At 44.4% G+C, this 21,285-nt stretch overlaps 2 non-coding genes across 2 annotated transcripts; both read right to left on the bottom strand.

Moving 5' to 3' along the window:
* Positions 1-3,204: 3,204 nt before the first annotated feature.
* Positions 3,205-3,323, bottom strand: LOC145390462 (5S ribosomal RNA). Its single transcript, XR_013895641.1, has one exon. It is a non-coding gene; the product is annotated as a 5S ribosomal RNA (ribosomal RNA).
* An 8,078-nt stretch (positions 3,324-11,401) lies between these two features.
* On the bottom strand, positions 11,402-11,473 carry TRNAT-UGU (transfer RNA threonine (anticodon UGU)). The gene has a single exon. It is a non-coding gene; the product is annotated as a tRNA-Thr (tRNA).
* Between the last annotated feature and the right edge of the window lie 9,812 nt (positions 11,474-21,285).

Below are 21,285 nucleotides of genomic sequence, written 5' to 3'. Positions count from 1 at the left end.
AAGTATTAATAAATTTCCATCAGAATACCATTAGAATTGCAATTGTCTATCAACCAGGTCATCCAGGCAGAGATCGAGGTTTTATGGAGGAGTTTGGGCAGTTTCTTGAAGGGTTTTCTCTTAAACCTAGAGGACTTCTTGTTTGTGGTGATTTCAATTATTGGGTTGACAGTCCAGAGTCAAAACCATTTTCTTCTGAATTCCTTGAGTTGATCACCCAGAACAATTTTTTCAATCATGTGAGTAATCCAACTCATGTCTCAGGACACGTCCTTGACTTGATCTTGTCCCCTGTTGGTTGCAGACGCGTATCAGATGTGGAGATTGACTCATTTGACCCCCTCATCTCTGATCATGCTCTGATCACTCTTAGTTTTGGTGTCCCGAAATCCCCTTCATATAAAAAGGTCATCAGGTTCAAAAATTACAACAATGTTGACCGCCAGTTGATGTGTTTTGAAAATGATCAACGTTTAAACTGCATTGATTCTTCAAGTCTTTCTTCTGGTGAATTGGTTGATATTTACAACAACGAGCTCAGGTCAATTTTTGACCATTATTGTCCTGAGGTAGTAAAAACAATCACTGTACGTGATAATTCTCCGTGGTATGGTCCATCCATTAATTCTTTGCGTAGACAACGTAGAAGGGCAGAGCATGAGTGGCGCTTGCAGCGGACTGAAGTAATTCGTTTGCGTTATGTTTTTGCGAGAAGAGCAGTCGTTCACACTGTAAAAGCCCAAAAGGCTAGGTATTATCAAAATAAAGTTGATTCATGTGGTGATGATCAAAAAAAATTGTCTGCAGTTGTGAACAATTTGGTTGGTCGGAGGAATGTAATTGTTAAACCAACTTCTTTATCTGATGCCCAATTGGCTTCTGATTTTGCTTCATTTTTTACAAGTAAGATATCTCGCATAAGAAGTGATTTAGATAGCAGTCCTCCTAGTGAAGCGTACTCAGTTGACTTCCAGCCACGGTGCACCGGGGATCATTTGCTTTCAACATTTCATCCACTGGATGTAAACAAAGTCAAATGTTACATCAGAGAACTTAATCAAACATTTTGCTCACTCGATCCATGTAACATGTCACAACTGCCTGATGTGTATGAGCATGCTGCAGACTTTATCTGCAACATAATAAATAGATGCTTCTTAGAAAGTAATTTTGTGCAGTCTGAGAAACGTGCTTTGCTTAGGCCCCTAATTAAGAAACCTGGCCTTGATGTCGAGAGCATGACAAATTATCGTCCTGTCTCTAACCTGTCTTTTTTATCCAAGATTATTGAGCGGGCCATACTCGACCAACTCTTACCACTACTGGAACACAACAAAGTTGTTCCTGTTATTCAATCAGCATACAGAAAATACTATTCGACTGAAACTGCACTAACAAGGATTCAGAGTGACTTGGTGGCAAACACTTGTAGTGGGATGTCCTCTCTCCTAGTTCTTTTGGATCTGTCTGCAGCTTTTGATACAGTAGATCATAAACTAATGTTGGATGATCTGTATTTTTATGGCATTCGTGATAGTGCCCTTTTGCTCCTTAAGTCGTATCTGTTGGACAGATCTCAGAGAGTGGTTGTTGATTACGCTAGCTCTGATTCTGCTCCTCTTCTATTTGGAGTCCCTCAAGGATCAGTTTTGGGTCCAATTCTATTTACTATCTACATAAGTAGTTTATCGTCTTTATCGTCTCTACTTGATGCTCATGATGTGTCCTATCATTTTTATGCTGATGATACCCAGCTCTATGTTAAGATGTCAGATATCAACGATACTAAGATAAAGTTTGAATCTCTAATGTCTGATATTAAGATTTGGATGGCTAAGAGGAAACTTAAGCTGAATGATGGTAAAACTGAGATCATCATCATTAGAGGAAACAGAAGGGGTGATGACACTGACAATGCCCTGGCTTTGAACATTGGCGTGTCACAGCTGCATCCAGTCAGTTCTGTTCGAAATTTGGGTGTTTATTTTAATTCTAAGTTAAATTACAAAGAACACATTAATCAGGTTGTAAGAGGGTGTAACTTGCATATCAGAAATCTGTACTCTGTGAGAAGATTCCTGAATAGACAGTACCTCTTAACATTGGTCCATGCAGTGGTCTTGTCTCTTGTTGATTATTGTAATTCACTGTGGGTTGGTCTTCCAAATAATATACTAACAAAAGTTCAGTCTGTGTTGAACAGGGCGGCACGGCTTATCTTTGGTCTCCCCCCGAGAACCTCAACTACCCCGTTTCTGATTGAGTTGCATTGGTTACCAGTAAAGGCTAGAATTGAATTTAAACTGTGTCTTATTACATTCAAGGTTCTTAAGTTTGGTGAACCGAAGTATCTTGCTGAATTGTTAAAACTCCCATCGACACGCCTGGGTGTGATGTTACGCAGTGAAGATGATTCCTTGCGTCTTGATGAGCCAGGAGCCATTCACCAGTCATCTTTCTCTGATCGTTCTTTTGCATATAGAGCCCCTAGATTATATAACAGATTGCCATTGTCCATAAGACAACTCTCTACTGTTGAATCCTTTAAGAGACAGCTGAAAGCCTTTCTTTTTTCAAAATGCTACGACCTGGAGAGAGGTACTATGACGGATGATTATAGGGTTTAATTTTTGCCACTTTCATGTATATATGATGTAGCTTGTATTATATACCAGAAATGTCACAATTCTTGTAATTGTAAAAATAATGTATGTGTGTCGAGCGCTAGTGAATTCCCAAAAGGAAGAACTGGCGCTTTTGAGAAAAAAAAGGCCAGATTATTATTATTATTACCAAATTGGCCCACACTTGGTAATGAAAAATACCAAATGGCAACCCTGACAGGGAAGGGGGGAGGGGGAGGAAGGAAGGGGTGAAGGGACCATGGTGTAACAGCTGTTCGGCGCCACGCGCCAATTTCAAATTACGGAAGGGAAAAAAGTCAGATTTTTTCAAATTTTTTGCGGTTTTTGGCCCATTTTGGGAATACTGGATCCCGGGACGATTATGTCCGATTAGTGGGGATGTTCGGATTTTGGGCGTTCGGATATTAGAGGGATTACTACTACTAATAATAATTTTTCATTCATTCATCATCCATTGCCAGACGCCATGTATCCCAGACGGGGTGGCCAATGGCTTAGAGTTAATTGTTTTACAGGGAGGGGCACTAATCCTCCACCAACCCCACTTGACACGTAGGGATGCCAACAGCATCTGGTGTTCCCAGGCGGTCACCCATCCAAGTACTAACCAGACCCAACGTTGCTTAACTTCGCTGATCGGACGGGAAGCGGTGTACTCAACGTGGTATGGCCATTGGCTAAAGGTAATGCCGTCGGGTGATAGTCGAACTCGCAACCTTGAGATCATTCTCATGCGCTGCCAACTGCGATACCGAGGCAACAATAATAATAATTATAATAATAATAATAATCTATCGATCTATTGCCAGATGCCTCAATCCCGTTTGGGGTGGCCACAAACAAATCGCCTCCAAGTCGCCGTCCCCCACCATTTCACTGCCTTGCTCCCAACTCACACCCCCCTCTCTCATATACCTCTCCACCCCTCCCTCCATCTCGTCCTCGGCCACCCCCTCCCTCTTCCCCCCTCCACCTCACTCACATACACTCTCTTCGTCAGTCTTTCACCCTCCATCCTCTCCACATGGCCAAACCACCTCAGCGTGTTCCTCATAACGCTTCCTATCACATCCACATTCACACCACAACGCTCCTTTATATCCTCATTCGTCAGCCTGTCTCTCCATGTGACTCCACAGGCTCCTCTTAAATAACTCATTTCCACTGCTCTCGCTCTTGACTTGTGTCCTTCCAACAACATCCAAGTTTCACTTCCATACGTTAAGAGTTGGTATCACAATACTGTCATGTAGTAGCTTTTTCACTTCCATGCTCACTTCCCTGTTTCTTATCACTGCTTTCAAAGAACCAGCAACCTTTCTTCCCTGCTGTACCCTTTCAAGCACTTCACCCTCCAAACCTCCATCCTTACTCATCACACTACCCAAGTACTTAAACGCACTCACATTTTCCAATTCCTCACCATCCATCCTCACTGTACATTCACTGACTTCACCTCTCTCAAAGACCATCACTTTACTCTTCCCTATATTCACCTTTTGATTCCGATTCTTACTCACTCTTCCAAACTCATCCACCAAGCCTTGCAGCTCCCCTTCGTCTTCACTCAACAACACAGTATCATCTGCAAACAACAGTACAGGGAGTTTCCAAACACTATCCTCTCTCACCAGGGCCACTCCAACATCCACTACCCTACCTTGTACCTCTTTTATTACCCCATCCATGTACAGATTGAACAAGCATGGAGACATAACACATCCCTGTTTCAACCCAACTTTCAAAGAGAAAAATTCACTTAGTTCACCATCCACATGCACTGCAGCCTTCGCACCATCGTACATACTCTTCACAGCATTCAACAACTTCCCATCTACTCCATATATTCTTAACACTTTCCACAATCCTTGTCTATCCACCGTCATATGCTTTCTCCAAATCCATGAAAGCTGCATACAACTTCTTTCCCTTCTCTAGAAACTTTTCCACTAAAGATCTAAGAATGAATATCTGATCTACACAACCTCTTCCCTTCCTAAAGCCTCCCTGTTCTTCTCCAACTAATTTCTCTGTTCTTTCTCTAAGTCTGTCAATAAGTATCCTACCATACACTTTTCCTATTACCTGTATACTAAGAAGACAAATGCCCCTATGACTACCACACACTTCTTTTTCCCCTTTTCCATTGTACAAGGGAATAATTTTACCTGACTTCCAATCCTCCGGGACTCTACCTTCCTCCCAGGCCAATCTGTACATTTTCCACATCCATTCTACTACTATCTCTCCCCCATGCTTCAGCATTTCACCACACACTCCATCAACTCCTGAGGCTTTCCCCAATTTAACTTAATAATAATAATAAAATAATAATACAGTAATCCCCCCACTATCCGATGGAATAGAGCCAAAGCCATGTCCGGAAAGTGGTCCCGTCCGGATAGTGGGCCCCAGCCTCCCGGACTTGTACTTATGGACCCTAACTCAGAAAAACACCTATACAACTCCCTCTGGACATGCATAGCACCTATTTAAGACCCAAATCACACCAATAAAGGACATACAAGACTGAAATAAATGCAAAAGAACCAGAGAATGAGGTTTTAGAGGTAAGTTTATACAATATTAAACATTCTGGGTACTTACAACAAGTCCCTGGCTCCTGGACTGGTTTGAACCACCAGTTTGCAGTCCACAGTTAATCATTTGCACTCTAAATTCTAATTTCTTAACATTGCACAACACTGTAAATTCCCGTGTGTTCTAGTGGCGAGGTATTGCAGTTTATTCACTGTTTATTCACAAAAAATGAGCACATGTGGCTTGCATTGTGATAAGCATCTGCTCTTGATCGGAGTTAGGCTGTGACTGTTGATGATGGGGCAACACAGTTGCCAGATCGCAACGGCCACATTACCAAACTCCTCAATTTTCATTACCATTTTTAACTTTTCATTACCAAATTCATAAAGCTAGTATCTATTCTTCACTAATATATATACAAGTGGAAATACATGAAATCACTCTTCTTATAATTAGCAGCATGTTGATTATTATCACGCTATATAGGCTACCAAATTAATCAGAGAGAGCAAACAATCCACCATCTCCATCCTGTGTATCCTCATACATGTGAAAAATCCATTTGGTATTGTATTATTCTCATTCATTACCAAACGAATTTTTCATTACCAAATTGGCCCACATTTGGTAATGAAAAATACCAAATGGCAACCCTGACAGGGGAGGGGGGAGGGAGAGGAAGGAAGGGGTGAAGGGACCATGGTGTAACAGCTGTTCGGTGCTGGGCGGCAATTTCAAATAATGGGTGGGGGAAAAAAGTCGGATTTTTTTCGAATTTCTTGCGATTTTTGGCCCATTTTGGAAATATTGGATCCCGGGACCAAAATATCCGGTAAGTGGGGATGTCCAGAAAGTGGGGGTCCGGAAAGTACGGGGATTACTGTAATAATCTATCTATAGTCAGACAACATAATCCCAGAAGGGGTGGTCATCCGTTTTTGAGTTGGCTGTTCTCCAGGGAAAGGCACTAATCCTCTGCCATCCCCATTGTGGACATGTAGGTAACATGTTTGGGTTGGTTATAAGGTTAATATCCAGCACTGTAAATGGTTTTCTGGCTTAGAGGAAACCATTTGGCTTGTCACTCATTGTAAAGCCACCTGAAAAGGAAAGCAGAGTACAGTAATAAAGAGTGACAGGAAAGATGGAAGAAAAAGCAAGAGAGAGGACAAACACAAAAATAGAATGATAAAGGCGAAGGATGAAGTAGGTAAAACTACATCAAGGGAATGGATGATAGTTGCCACCACCTACCACCAATAATAATCGTTTCACTTCATTTTTGAAGGCTCCAACATGCTTGCATGTGTTGGTCTTGGTCACCTAATGGCGGCTGTCCATGCTGCTCAATCTATGGCAGCCTCCCTGTTCAGACCCTTAACCCTGAGGTCACGCTTAATGACCTCGTCCCATGTCTGTCTCGGACTACCCCTCGCAACCCCACCCCCAATACAGTATTAACGCTTCTCACGCTCTGCACCCAATTATCATCCCCCATCCTCTCCACATGCCCAAACCATCCCAATCTACCTCCCCTCATCACAACACCAATACACTCGAGTTCCATCCTACCTCTCAACTCTTCCATTGTAAACCCAGCCCCCCCAGGCCTTGAACACAGGGATGCACTGCATATCCACCTAATCATTGTCATTTCTGTACGTTTGAGCCTGCACATATCCTCCTCCTTTACTACCTAGGTCTCACTATCATACAGTATTACACTCCTAACATATGCTGCATACAAAGACCCCTTAGCACGTAGGGAGAGTCCTCTCAATGTCAGGAGAGGCAACAGCTCCCTAAACTTCTCCCAACCATTTCTCACCCTAGCCACAGAGCTAGCTCCAGCCCCACTTCCAGTACATAACATGTCTCCCAAATAACAAAACTCTTCCACACACTCAAGAGACTCACCAGCAAGTTCAATCGTTTCAGGCCTGTCAATCTCCACCGGCTCTCCCCGACACGCCGCATACATATTTTCAGCATTATTGTGCAGTCTGTCTCTGATACAACTACATCTCTTGTGCACCCACTAATCACAAACACTGCACAAGATGGAATTGCTTTCCACGCCATTGTGGCAAATTGCACATTCTTCTTTGACAGTACCACAACCAACCCTAGATATCATCACTTTTGTTTTATCTGCATTTACTCTTAAGCCCTTGTGCCCCATACCATCTCTCCACCTCCTAAATCTTTCCTCTGCCTCCCTTTCATTCTCTGCAATCAGCACCAAATCATCAGCATACATCTCCCATGGCAGTCCATTTCTAAAGTCACGTGAGAGGGCTTCAAGTATCACGATAAACAACAAGGGACTCAAAACTGACCCCTAATGTACACCAGCATTCACAGAAAACTCATCACTCCAATCTCCATTCACTCTTACCTGGGTGCAAGCACCCACATACTGTACATGGCCATAACCACCCTAACCAGTCATTCCTCCATCCCAAGCTTTCCCACTGCCCACTTCACCACCTCTTCAGGGACTCTGTCACAGGCCATCTCCAAATCAACAACGTACAGTTCCCTCTTACTTTCAATATATTTTTCCTGAAGCTGTCGAACAATGATTATGGCATCAGTGGTCCACCTGCCTAGCATTAACCCAAACTGCATCCCATCAATATTCACTCTTTCTCTAATCATACCTTCAAGAACTCTCACCATTATCTTCAATATTCGATGTAAAAGCTAATATTAAAACTAATATAGTAGTCCCTCCTTCTCTATGGGATACGGTCTTGCCAGGTTTGGTTATGAAAGGACTGCAGATGGTTATTTTTCAAAAACATCTGCTAATGGGATTCCACATGAAGCATTGTTCCTGTTTACAAAACACTCCCTGCACTTTATCATGTGGCCAGCACTCCAGCTCCTCGTATTTGTCCCACTCAGGCTGTTCCATTGTTTCCAGTTTCATGGAAAAGTCATTAAATCCACAGATATAAATAAGACTAGATGCCGCATCACCCATTCCTCAGTACAGCGGCGATGTCTCTGTGCGGCGGTCATCTTGGAACAGTCAAGCATGTATTAGTGGGGTTTGTTGGTTTGTTTTACAGTGAATTCAGACTAAGAAATGTGGTGGTGGTGGTGGCAGCGGTGGTGGTGGTGGTGATGGTGGTTATTGTAGAGGTAGTGGTGGTTGTTGCTGTTGGTGGTGGTGGTGATGGTGGTTTCTGTTGTGGTACTGGAGGTGGTTATTGTGTTGGTGGTGGCTGTTGTTGTTACGGTGGTGGTTGTTGTTGAGGTGGTGGTCATTGTTGTGATGGTGGTAGTGGTAGTAGCTGTTCGCTAGGCAGTCTGACCAAACAGTCCCCAGTCCCTAAGGAAGGCCACGGATGACCGGGGTTCCCACAGAGCTCTCAAGGAGTGTATGATGTGTTGCTGGCATAGGTGATTGTGTCCAATGTAGTCTTCCAAAATGTGCTTAATAGTATAGGGTGCTGTATTACATCCTGAACAGGCATCAGCGATGGAGTCGCTGATAACTTAAGAGGGCTGGATGATCCCCACATCTCAGCCTGGCCAGGCAGACACTGTCCTCATGAGAGAAATAGGATTTAGAAGGGTGGATATCAGGAGACTGTGCATGTAGCTGTGTGTTGTCTTTAAGTGACTGAATGGGGCAGCATGAGATTTGAGTATGGATATGCATCTGGAAAGTGGTCTGAGGCAGGCAAAGGGGGAAAGATGACAGTACATTATTTGTTTATGATATCGTGTGCTGGGTGTTGTTTTGATGTTCCTTGGTGTGTGGATGTGCTGCCAAGTAGTGTAGTGGATGCTGTGGATTTCTGGAGGATGCAGCATGAATTTGTGTGCCTCTCACGTCTAGATGATCCTTGACTTTGAGGACTTTGGTTTTTTGATGTAGGTGGTCTGTGGGTGTAGTAGGTGTACAGCCTGTGATTATTTTTAGGGCCTTGTTCTGTATGGTCTGTAGAGTGTTGTAGTATGTTCTGGTGACGTTAGCAGCTCAAACAGGGCTTGCATAATTCATCACTGAACGTATATATAGTTTGCATACTGAGGTGGTGGTTTCTTGTTGTGTCCAAATGTTGTACATGCAAATGACCTCAGGGCACTGAGTCTTTGTGTTAATTTATCTTTAATGTTTGAGATGTGTTGTTTAAATGACACTGATGTATTGTATGTTACACCAAGGATTTTGTGTGTGTGTATGTGTAGTAGGAGAGTGTTGTTTATGGTGAGGTGTGGAATGTAACTATGCTCTGCTGTCCAGTTTGTGAGAAGGGTCACTGTAGATTTGCTGGGGGTATTTTGAGCCTGTTTGTGGTGAACCATTCATGTAGTATGTTGAGGTATGGTTGGAGGATGTGTGCAGCTGTGTATGCATTTTGGTGTGTACTGTACATGTGTTATGTCGTTTGCATAGGATGCTATGTGTATCTGTGGTGTGTGGGGTGTGGATATGTCGTGCATGTATAGGTTAACCCGCTGACTCCCGCTGACGTATAAAAAAGTCCACACGTTTTGTCACTGTGACTCCCGTTGACGTACTGTATAAATGCGCTGCAATTGCAAGGTCTGTCATTTGAACATTTTTCAAATTTTGTGCGTGATTTTTGGTACATATACATGAGACACCTTCCTCTACAAGATGCCTGGGAGGGACAATGCCTTACCCCACATGACCTCCCCTCCCCCCTGCACCCCACTGTCTCGGCAATTCACCTGTTACCGGTGACCTGGCCAGTAAGGACATGTTGTGCCACGGTACGAAATTCAAGGCCAGAGTGATTCCCCAATCAATGACAATGTGGAGCACAAAGTTTTCGTAGTATTAGAGGAAGAAAGAGTCAGAAATGATGATCAGGTAATGTTGCCAAAAAAGGTCTGGTATGTTGATGTGTTTGGTGAGTGAAACAATATTTATATTGCCTATATGACTGTGTGAAAACCAATATACTCTCATACTACACATAAATTCGAACCAAATAAATAAATAAATACTGTTTATGAGCGGTGTGGAATAGTTACCCTCCCACAGAACTTGTTTTCTTTGGAGCCAGCCTGATAGAAAACCCAGTAAGGTAAGGGGTACTTCTACCTGTATCTAGTATTTTAAACCACAGGTGAGTGATTTCTCTATGAATTTTCGATGTTTCTCACCAAAAGCGGAGGTTTGAGCCAAATTTTTTGTTTTCCAAAACTGGTCGGGATTGGGGGGAGTCAGTGGTGGAAAATCAATCGGGACAGGGTGGGTTAAAGAGTGTAAGGGACAAAAAAGGCCCTTGGGGGACACCAGTTGTGAAGTTTCTGATGTTCGAAGACTGACCGGCAAATGTTACATGTGCACATCTCCCTGCTAAGTAGTATGCCTGCCATCTTTTGTGTTATTGTGCATGTTTGTGTTGAATATTTTGTTTGTCAGGTTGTGCAGGGGGATGGGATCAAAAGCTTTGCTAGTGTCTAGTGTGACTAGGAGTGTTCTGTGTGGTGGGCTAGCTGAATTCATGCCATCAAAAACTCTCTGTGTATGGTCTGTAAGAAGAGTGTTCGTGGAGTGTAGTGCCCTAAAACCACGTTGCAACGGGGCTAAGGGGGTGTGAGGTGTAACTAGTCGTAGTACCAGTCATTCAGTGACTTTAGAGGGGATGCAGAGGAGTGTGATGAGGCAGAGTGAGGAAGGTAATGTGGGGTCTTTGTTGGGTCTGGGGATAGTGATGATAATGCCATGCTTCCAGATGATGGGTATTACATTTTGTGAGTAGCTGTAATTTGATATGTTGGTGAGTGCTTGTATGCCTTGTGGTCCAAGGTGTTTAAGGTGTATATTGCTTATGTTGTCTGGTCCACAGGCAGATGAGTGCTTAAGGTTGCTAATGATGTGCTTTGTCTGGTTTTATGTGAAAGGTCCGAAGTCTGGGTCTGTGGGGAACTGCCTCTTACATCAGATGATACGTTGGTCGTCGCACTGGGGGTTTAGACGGCTAAAATGTGAAAAGTGATTGATGAGAGTGTTTGCTTGTTGTTTGTTTGAAGGTAAGTGTCTGCTGTTGTGATGGCTGAAAGAGGTATATCTGAACGAATTTGAAGGAGGATGGAGGCGAGGTAGGCCAAGGAGAAGGTGAAAAAAAATGGGGAGAAATGGAGTTCCCCCGAGCTAAGCCCTGTATTGGACTATATAGCCCCGCTAGGGTTACAGGAGGGAGCTACCCTTCCCGGCACGGCAGCCCGGGCAAGGCTCGAACTTGCAATCCCTCGATCACAAGTCCAGCGCGCTACCACTGTGCTACCGCGCCCCCAAGGAGAAGGAGAAGGTGAAGAGATATGGTGGATGAGTGTGTGAGGAAGAATGATTTGGAAGTCGGTGAGGCTAGGGAAATGACAAGAGATTGAGCTGGCTGGATGAATGTTGTGAGGAGAAGTGCATTATCAGGGACTTGGGACTCCTTTTTAACATGGCAGCGTCCGGAATGACTCAACCGGATATGGTTATGTGAAGCTACAGAACGTGGCGAATGTTTTTGGCATATCCAATAGAGTCAGGATTCTGGGGGCTTGAATGATGAGTGAATGGAAGTGTGGCCCACTGGACTGGGCAAATTTGTGCTGTCTGGACACTGCTACTCCACACCCTGCCCTAGGGTGGGAAAGGAGGTCCGGATGATGATGATGAAAAGATTATCTGTTTGGGATTGTAGTACCAGACCTCTGTCTGTGTCAGAGTTGTTGACATGCCAGGCTGACATCTTGGCACTGAAATCATCACCCAGGATGATGCTGGGTATGTCAGCTATGTGGTGTACATGTGGAGAGTAATTGTGTGGTACTGTGGGAGACGACTGGGGGGGAATGTATGTGTTGGCGATTGTTATATATGATATGTGTTGGTGATTGTTATATGTGATTTACTACCAATGCAAATTTTAATTGATTGTATTTCTGTTGTGGTGTCATGTGGGGGAAGAAGTGACTTTGTGTGTGCACTGGTATCTGAAAAGTTGATGGATTTGTGTATCAGGGTGATGAGTCCACCACCACCGACGTCGGCACGGTCTTGTCTAATGGTGGTGAAATTATGAAAAGTAGGTGTGTTTTGTTTTCTGTGTAGTTTTGTTTCTTGTAAGATGGCAATGTGTATGTTTTGTTGTTTAATGAATTGTGTGAGTTCTTGTTTTTTGGTGTTTGTGCCATCTATGTATAATTGATGGATGTTTATGTTGTGTGTACGATGTGTGTTGGGTGCTGTGCTGCAGCACAGGGGGGAGGTGCTGGTGTGGGTGGAGGAGGAGGAGTAGGAGAAAGTTGTGATGGAGGTAAGGGTTGGGGTGGATTAGGCTGGGATGGAATGGGAGGGGCTGGGGGATTGGATGGTGTGGGAAGGATCAGTGGGTTAGGCTGAGGAGGTGTGAAGGAAGTAGGAATAGGGTTGGTAGGGGGGTTAGTGGGTGGGGGGGGTTAGTGGGTGGGAGGAAGGAGCATAAGGAGCAGGTCCAGGTGTTTGTGTAATGTTTTCTGGATGCAAGTGTTGTGCAGGTGTAATGGGTCCAGTTCTTGCAGGAATTGCACTGAACTGAGCCCTTCGCCTGTCAGCTCGAAGTGATAGGTTTTGAGCATGTTGGACATATGTGTTTGTTAGTGGGTCCTGGATAGCTCTCAATGTCCCCGGCTAGAAGTTGTCAAGAAATGACCACCGGGGGAGTCATTTCTTGGTGTAGAGAAAATGATGTTGTTGTGTGTGTTGTGTTGAGAGATGTGGCACTTGCCCGGGCAACCGAAGCCACTCCCAGGTTCTGGGGCCCCATGAGGGGCCAGGGGGGGTTTGCGGTGGTTTGGCCCCCATGGTGTCCTCTTCTGCTTCAACAGCCTCTGGGAGGTAGACCCATGGTGAAGACGCCACCGCTCCAGGTCCTGTGATGTGGTTATAGTGGTGGCTGTTGTGGTGGTGGTTGTGGTTGTTATTGTTGTGGTGGTGGTGGTTGTGGTATTGGTTGCAGTTGTTGTTGTGGTGGTGGTGGTGGTTACTGTTGTGGTGGTGATTGTTGTGGTGGTAGTAGTGGTTGTTGCTATTGTGGTGCTTGTGGTGGTGGTGGTTGTATTGGTTGTTGTTGCTGTTATGGTGGTGGTGGTTGCTGTGTTGGTGGTTGTTGCAGATGTGGTGATGGTTGTTGTGTGGCAGTTGTGGTGGGGGGTTATTGTTGTGGTGATGGTGGCTGATGATGTGGCTGTTGCTGTGGTGGTTGCTGTTGTGATGGTGGTGATTGTAGCTGTGATGGTGGTGGTTGTGGTGATGGTGGTTGTTGTTGTGGTGGTGGTGATGGTTGATGTGGTGGTGGTTGTTGTGGTGGTGGTGGTTGTTGTGATTGTGGTGGTTGTTTTTGTGGTGGTTGATGTGGTGGTGGTTGTGGTGATGGTGGTGGTTGTGGTGATGGTGGTGGTTGTGGTGATGGTGGTGGATGTTGCTGTGATGGTGGTGGTTGTTGTTGTGGTGGTGATTGTTGTTGTGGTGGTGATTGTCACTGTGGTGGTGGTGATTGTTGTGGTGGTGATTGTTGTGGTGGTGGTGGTGGTTGTTGTGGTGGTGACTTGTGGTTACTGTTGCTGTTGTGGTGGTGGTGGTGGTGATTGTGGAGGTGAATGTGCTTGTTGTTGTTGTTGTTGTTGTTGTTGTTGTTGTGGTGGTGGTGGTGGTGGTGGTTGTTGTGGTGGCGGTGGTGATTGTTATTCTGGTGGTGGTGGTGGTAGTTGTTTCATGGTGGTGGTGGTTATTTTGTGGTGGTGGTTGTTGTGGTGGTGGCTGTTATTGTAGTAGTAATGGTTGTCGTTTCTGGTTCATCTGAAATCCAAACTCGGCGGACTCCCTTCTGCAATCCACCATCCTCCTTTCAGGGGATAGGGAAGCAGCTGAGGGACGTTTGCATAACCAGACAGTTGAGCCGCTTGTGCTATCGGTGCCACCATAGATATATTCCCATGCTTTCTACACCCTGAAGCAGCACAGAGCTGCTGCATTTCTAGGTAAATAGTGGTCAACTCTGCCCATTTTCAGGATCACGACAACATATGCCTCGACTGTTCCGAGATGGTGGCTGCAGAGACACATCTAAGGTAGTGTCATGCGGCATCAAGGCTTATTTATATCTATGATCAAATCTCACAATTTTACATATTATCTAGTTGCGACTCTAGCTGATTCATATGAAAGTATTCATCATATACTATAACTAATAAAATTATACCATACCATAATTAAAAAAATAACTACCATTTTCATTTCCCTAAATTATCATCATCACCATCATCTAATCCTGTGTTGTCTCATGAGAAGCATAGAAGCCCAGGGCTAGGTAAGTTGGTCTTGACATAAAGATGAGAGTGACCAGCCTCATTCATCCCTGAGTTGCATTATGTAAGCAATAAACCCCAGCCATCCCTTGGATATAAACCAACACAGGCTCAATCCGGCAGAAGTGCCTTAATTACCCACTAAACCACAATGTGCCGTAGTTTAGTTATATCCAGTAGTTACCACCCAGCAGAGTAAATGGTTTCCTGGTGTACAGGAAACTAATTGGCATGTCACTCAGTGTAGAGTCACCCACAGACAAAAGAGGAAAGAAAGAGGGAAAGAACGACAAAAGAGGAAGGAAGGAAAGAAGGAAGGAAGAGACAAAAGGACCGTCATCTGAGAGCAGCACCACATTACACCATACCATATTTCATAAAAAAACTGCCATTTTCATTTACCCACATTAACTGCAATTAAATGACTGCAGAAACCTGCACTGTTGTGAAAAAACAGCCCCTGGAACATAGTGCATGTAGGTGATATGAAACGATTGTGGTGATGCAATCACGACCACGTGCAACATAAAACTCTTATAACATTCAGAAGTTCTGTAAGTTACCGTCTGATACGAGCTAATAACAGTCACTGCATGTTACGTTTTCGTTTTTAAAGGATCCAACATGCTGTATGTGTCGGCCTTGGTCACCTAATGGCGGCTCTCCACGCTGCACAATCCATTGCAGCCTCCCTGTTCAGTCCCTTAACCCTGAAGTCACACTTAATGACCTCGTCCCATGTCTTTCTCGGTCTACCCCTCATAACCCCACCCCCAATATTAACACTTCTCACCTTCCTCACCCAATTATCATCCCCCATCCTCTCCACATGCCCAAACCATATCAAGACCGGGCCGACGGTGGTGGCGGTGGACTCATCACCCCGGTACACAAATCCATCTACTTTGCAGATACCAGTGCACACACAAAGTCACTTCTCCCCCCACATGACCCCACAACAGAAATACAATCAATTAAAATACACACTGGTAACAAATAACACATGACAATCGCTAACACATACATCCCCCCCAATCGTTCCCCACAGTACCACACAATTACTCTCCACAGATACACCACATCACTTACATACCCAACATCATCCTGGGTGGTGATTTCAACACCAAGTCGTCCGTCTGGCATGTCAACAACCCTGACACAGACAGAGGGCTGGTACTACAATCCCAGACAGATCACCTTTTCATACTAAACAGTCTAGACCAACATACCCATATCCCACACCAAGCCCTCTTCCTCCCATCATCTCCAGACATCACCTTCTGCTCCTCAAACCTCGCTCCCACTACATCATGGAGAGTGGTCAAAACCCTAGATTCTGATCACCTCTCAATCATCATCACTACCAAAACCAGAATCACCCCAGCTGGCCACAAACACACATACACTAATTATAAGAGAGCCAACTGGGAGGCCTTTGTAACGGAAACAGAACAACATTTTGAAACACTAAACAGTACACCCATCACAAACATCAACACCGCTGTGCACACTTTCAATACAATCATACAAAACGCAGACAAAAGACACATCCCTAGAGCCAACAGAAAGAGACACAACCCCAATTTCACACCAGAAATTCAAGGCCTCATCAGACAACGGGACACACTGCGACACTCCCCAACACCCCATACACAAGACACCATACAACAAATACAAGAACTCAACACTCAGATAAACAGTAAAATATCAGAACAGCAAACATTAAACTGGAAAAATTACCTCCAAACACTTGACCATAAAACAAACATCAGTAAACTCTACAAAACACGAAACAGAATCACACTTTCCAACAGCAACACCACACAATCACACGCTGCCATCACAACAACAGAAACCATACCCTCAAACAAGCAACAAGCAAACACTCTCATCAATCACTTTTCACAAGTCAGCCATCTAACCCCCCATCCGGAAGACCAACGTATCATCAGACGTATGAGACAGTTCCCCACAGACCCAGACTACACACCTTTCACTTACAACCAGACGAAGCACATCATTAACAACCTCAAGCACTCATCTGCCTGTGGACCAGACAACATAAGCAACATTCACCTTAAACACCTAGGACCACAAGGCATACAAGCACTCACCAACATATCAAACTAAAGCTACTCACACAACATAATACCCAACATCTGGAAGCATGGCAATATCATCACTATCCCTAAACCCAACAAAAACCCCACGTTACCCTCCTCACATCGTCCCACCACACTCCTCTGCATCCCCTCTAAAGTCACTGAACGACTGATACTACAACTAGTCACAACTCACATTCCCCAGAACAGTCACAACATGGCTTTAGGCCACTACACTCCACAAACACCCTTCATACAGACCTTACACAGAGAGTTTTCGATGGCAAAAATTCAGCTAGGCCACCACACAGATCACTCCTAATCACACTAGACATTAGCAAAGCTTTTGATGCCATCCCCCGCCACAACCTCACAATCAAAATACTCAACACAAACATGCACAATAACACAAAAAGATGGCTGGCAAACTACTTAGCAGGCAGATGTGCACAAGTAACATTTGCCGGTCAGTCATCTAACATCAAAAACTTCACAAACGGCGTCCCCCAAGGATCTGTTTTGTTCCCTACTCTTTAATCTATACATCCACGACATACCCACACCCTACACACCACAGATACACATAGCTTCCTATGCAGATGATATAACACTTACATGTACACACCAAAATGCAAACACAGCTGCACACATCATTCGACCTTACCTCAACACACCATACAAATGGTTCACCACAAACAGGCTCAAAATAGCCCCAGCCAAATCTACAGTGACTCTTCTCACAAACTGGACAGCAGAACATAGTCACGTCCCACACCTCACCATAAACAACACTCACCTACCACACACACACACACACCCAAAAACCTTGGTGTAACATACAATACATCAATATCATTTAAACAACACATCACAAACATTAAAAATAAAATAACACCAAGACTCAATGCTTTGAGGTCACTTGTCCATACAACATTCGGACACAACAAAGAAACCACCACCACAGTATACAAACAATACATACGTTCAGTGATGAATTATGCAAGCCCTGCCTGGGCTTCTAACCTCACCAAAACACACAACAACACTCTACAGGCCATACAGAACAAGGCCCTAAAAATAATCACAGGCTGCACAGCTACTACACCCACAGACCACCTACATCAAGAAACCAAAGTCCTCAAAGTCAAGGATCTCCTAGACATGAGAGGCACCCAGTTTCTTGCTGCAGCCTCCACAAACCCACAACATCCACCCACACCAAGGAACATCAAAACAACACCCAGCACACGATACCATACACAAATACTGTCATCTCTCCCCCCTCACCCACCTCAGACCAGCTTCCAGAAGCATATCCACACTCAGATCACTCGCCACTCCATTCAGTCACTTAAAGACAACACACAGCTGCATGCACAGCCTCCTGACATCCACCCTTCTGAATCCTATCTTCCTCGTGAGGACAGGGTCGACCTGGCCAGGCTGAGATGTGGGCACCATCCAGCCCTCTTAAGCTACCAGAAGAGGCTGGATGACTCCGTCCCTGATGCCTGTCCAGGATGCAACACAACACCCCATACTAATAAGCAAATTATGGAAAACTGCATTGCACACAATCACCTACGCCAACAACACAACATACACTCTTTGAGAGATTTGTGGGAAAGCCAGGTCTCGGCCATGGCCTTCCTAAGGAACTTGAGGCTGTTCGGCCAGACTGCCTAGGGAACAACTACTACTACTACTACCATCTCAATCTACCTCTCCTCATCACAACACCAATACACTCCAGTCCCATCCTACCTCTCAACTCTTCCATCGTAAACCCAGCCCCTCCAGGCCTTGGACGCAGGGATGCACTGTACATCCACCTAATCATTGTCATTTCTGTACGTCTGAGCCGGCAAATATCTTCCTCCTTCACTGCCCAGGTCTCACTACCATACAGCATTACACTCCTAACACATGCTGCATACAAAGAACCCTTAGCACGTAGGGAGAGTCCTCTCAATGTCAGGAGAGGCAAGAGCTCCATGAACTTTTTCCAACCACTTCTCACCCTAGCCACAGAGCTAGCTCTAGCCCCACCTCCAGCACACAACATGTCTCCCAAATGACAAAACTCTTCCACACACTCAAGAGATTCACCAGCAAGTTCAATCCTTTCACGTCTGACAATCTCCACCTGCTCACCCCGACACGCCGTACACAAAAAATCAGCATTATCTCGCAGTCTACCTCTGATACCACTATATCTCTTTTGCACCAATTTATCACACACACTGTACAAGATGGAAATACTTCCCACGCCCTTGTGGCAAACTGCACATGGCCTCTCTCCCTTGTCTTTGACAGTACCGCCACCAACCCTAGATATCATCACTTTTGTTTTATCTGCAATTACCCTTTAACCCTTTTGCCCCATACCATCCCTCCACTTCCTAAACCTTTCCTCCGCCTCCCTTTCGTTCTCTGCAATCAACACCAAATCATCAGCATACAACAACTCCCATGGGAGTCCGTTTCTAAAGTCACGTGAAAGGGCTTCAAGTACCATGATGAACAACATGGGACTCAAGACTGACCCCTGATGCACACCAACATTCATGGAAAACTCATCACTCAAATCTCCATTCACTCTTACCTGGGTGTGAGCACCCACATACATAGCCATAACCACCCTAACCAGCCACTCCTCCAAGCCAAGCTTTCTCATTGCCCACTTCACCACCTCTCTAGGGACTCTGTCAAAGGCCTTCTCCAAATCAACAAAAACAAAATAAAGATCCCTTCTCCTACCAATATATTTTTCCTGAAGCTGTCGAACAATGAATATAGCATCAGTGGTCCCCCTACCTGGCATAAACCCAACCTGCATCTCATCAATATTCACTCTTTCTCTAATCATACCTTCTAAAACTCTCTCCATTACCTTCATTATCTGATCTAAAAGCTTTATACCTCTATAATTTCCTCTTTCCAGGGCATCACCCTTCCCTTTATACACATTTACAATTACACTCTTCAGCCAATCATCTGAGACAACACACTCATAAATAATCCTATTTATCAGGTCAGTGACTAAACTCACCCCTATATCACCTTAGGCCTTCAACATTTCGGCAGTCAACCCAGACACACCTGCTGCCTTCCCCACCCTCATACTGCTTATTGCCTCACTCACAGTAGCAGTATCAATTAAAGGCCAAGGGCCAGACACTGGATCTGCTGGTTCCAAACCCTCCCTGTCCCAGTCAAACTCCTCATTCAACAACCGGTTATAATGCTCTCTCCATACATCTTTAATATCCTCACTGTTCACCACTACCCTTCTTTCATCATTCTTCACACACTGCTCACCTATAATATCCCGATTATCCCTCTTCACTTGACCTGCCACCCTAAATATCATATTTTTCCTTTCCCCGTGATTTAGGTTATCAAGTAATAGTCTCTGTGACTGAGACTTTGCCCTGTATACCTCTCTTCTAGCCCTACGCTTGGCAGCCAAAAGTAATCCCTCTAATATCCGAACGCCCAATATCCGAACGTCCCCACTAACTGGACATAATCATCCTGGGATCCAATATTCCCAAAATGGGCCAAAAACCGCAAAAAATTTGAAAAAAATCTGACTTTTTTCCCTTCCGTAATTTGAAATTGTTGCCTGGCGCCGAACAGCTGTTACACCATGGTCCCTTCACCCCTTCCTTAAACCCCCCTCCCCCCTCCCCTATCAGGGTTGCCATTTGGTATTTTTCATTACCAAGTGTGGGCCAATTTGGATTTGAAAAATTCGTTTGGTAATGAATCAGAATAATGCATTACCAAATGGATTTCTCACATGTATGAGGATACACAGGATGGAGATGGTGGATTGTTTGCTCTCTCTGATTAATCTGCTACCCTACATAGCGTGAAAATAATCAACATGGTGTTAATTATAAGGAGAGTGATTACATGTATTTCCACTTGTATATATAATTAGTGAAGAATAAATGCTAGCTTTACGAATTTGGTAATGAAAAGTTAAATTTGGTAATGAAAATTGAGGAGATTGGTAATGTGGCCGTTGCGATCTGGCATCTCTATTACCCCGCCATCATCAACAGTCACAGGTTAACTCCGATCGAGAGCAGATGCTTATAGCAGTGCAAGCCACAGGTGCTTGTTTTTTGTGAATAAACAGTGAATAAACTGCAATACCTCGCCACTAGAACACACAGGAATTTACAGTGTTGTGCAGTGTTAAGAAATTAGAATTTAGAGTGCAGAGGATAAACTGTGGACTGCAAACTGGTGGTTCAAACCAGTTCAGGAGCCAGGACTTGTAAGCACCCAGAATGTTTAATATTGTATAAACTCACCTCTAAAACCTCATTTTATGGTTCTTTTGCATTCATTTCAGTCTTTTATGTCCCTTATTGGTGTGATTTGGGTCTTAAATAGGTGCTATGCATGTCCAGAGGGAGTTGTATAGGTGTTTCTCTGAGTTAGGGTCGATAAGTACAAGTTCATAAGCTGGGGCCCAATATCCGGACAGGACCACTATCCGGACCTGCCTATGGCCCTATTACATTGGATATTGGAGGGATTACTGTATTCCTCTTTGCTACCACCCTCCTTCCACTCCCGGAAAAGCCTTCTTTTCTCCTTAACTGCAGCTTCTACACCCTCATCCCACCACCAAGTTAATTATGTCT

This window comes from Coenobita brevimanus, chromosome 14, assembly GCF_032717465.1.
Source record: "Coenobita brevimanus isolate Jiangsu-jjx chromosome 14, ASM3271746v2, whole genome shotgun sequence".
Lineage (NCBI taxonomy): Eukaryota > Metazoa > Arthropoda > Malacostraca > Decapoda > Coenobitidae > Coenobita > Coenobita brevimanus.
The sequence above is the reverse complement of the archived record's forward strand: the minus strand, read 5'-3'. Positions and strand labels throughout refer to the sequence as shown.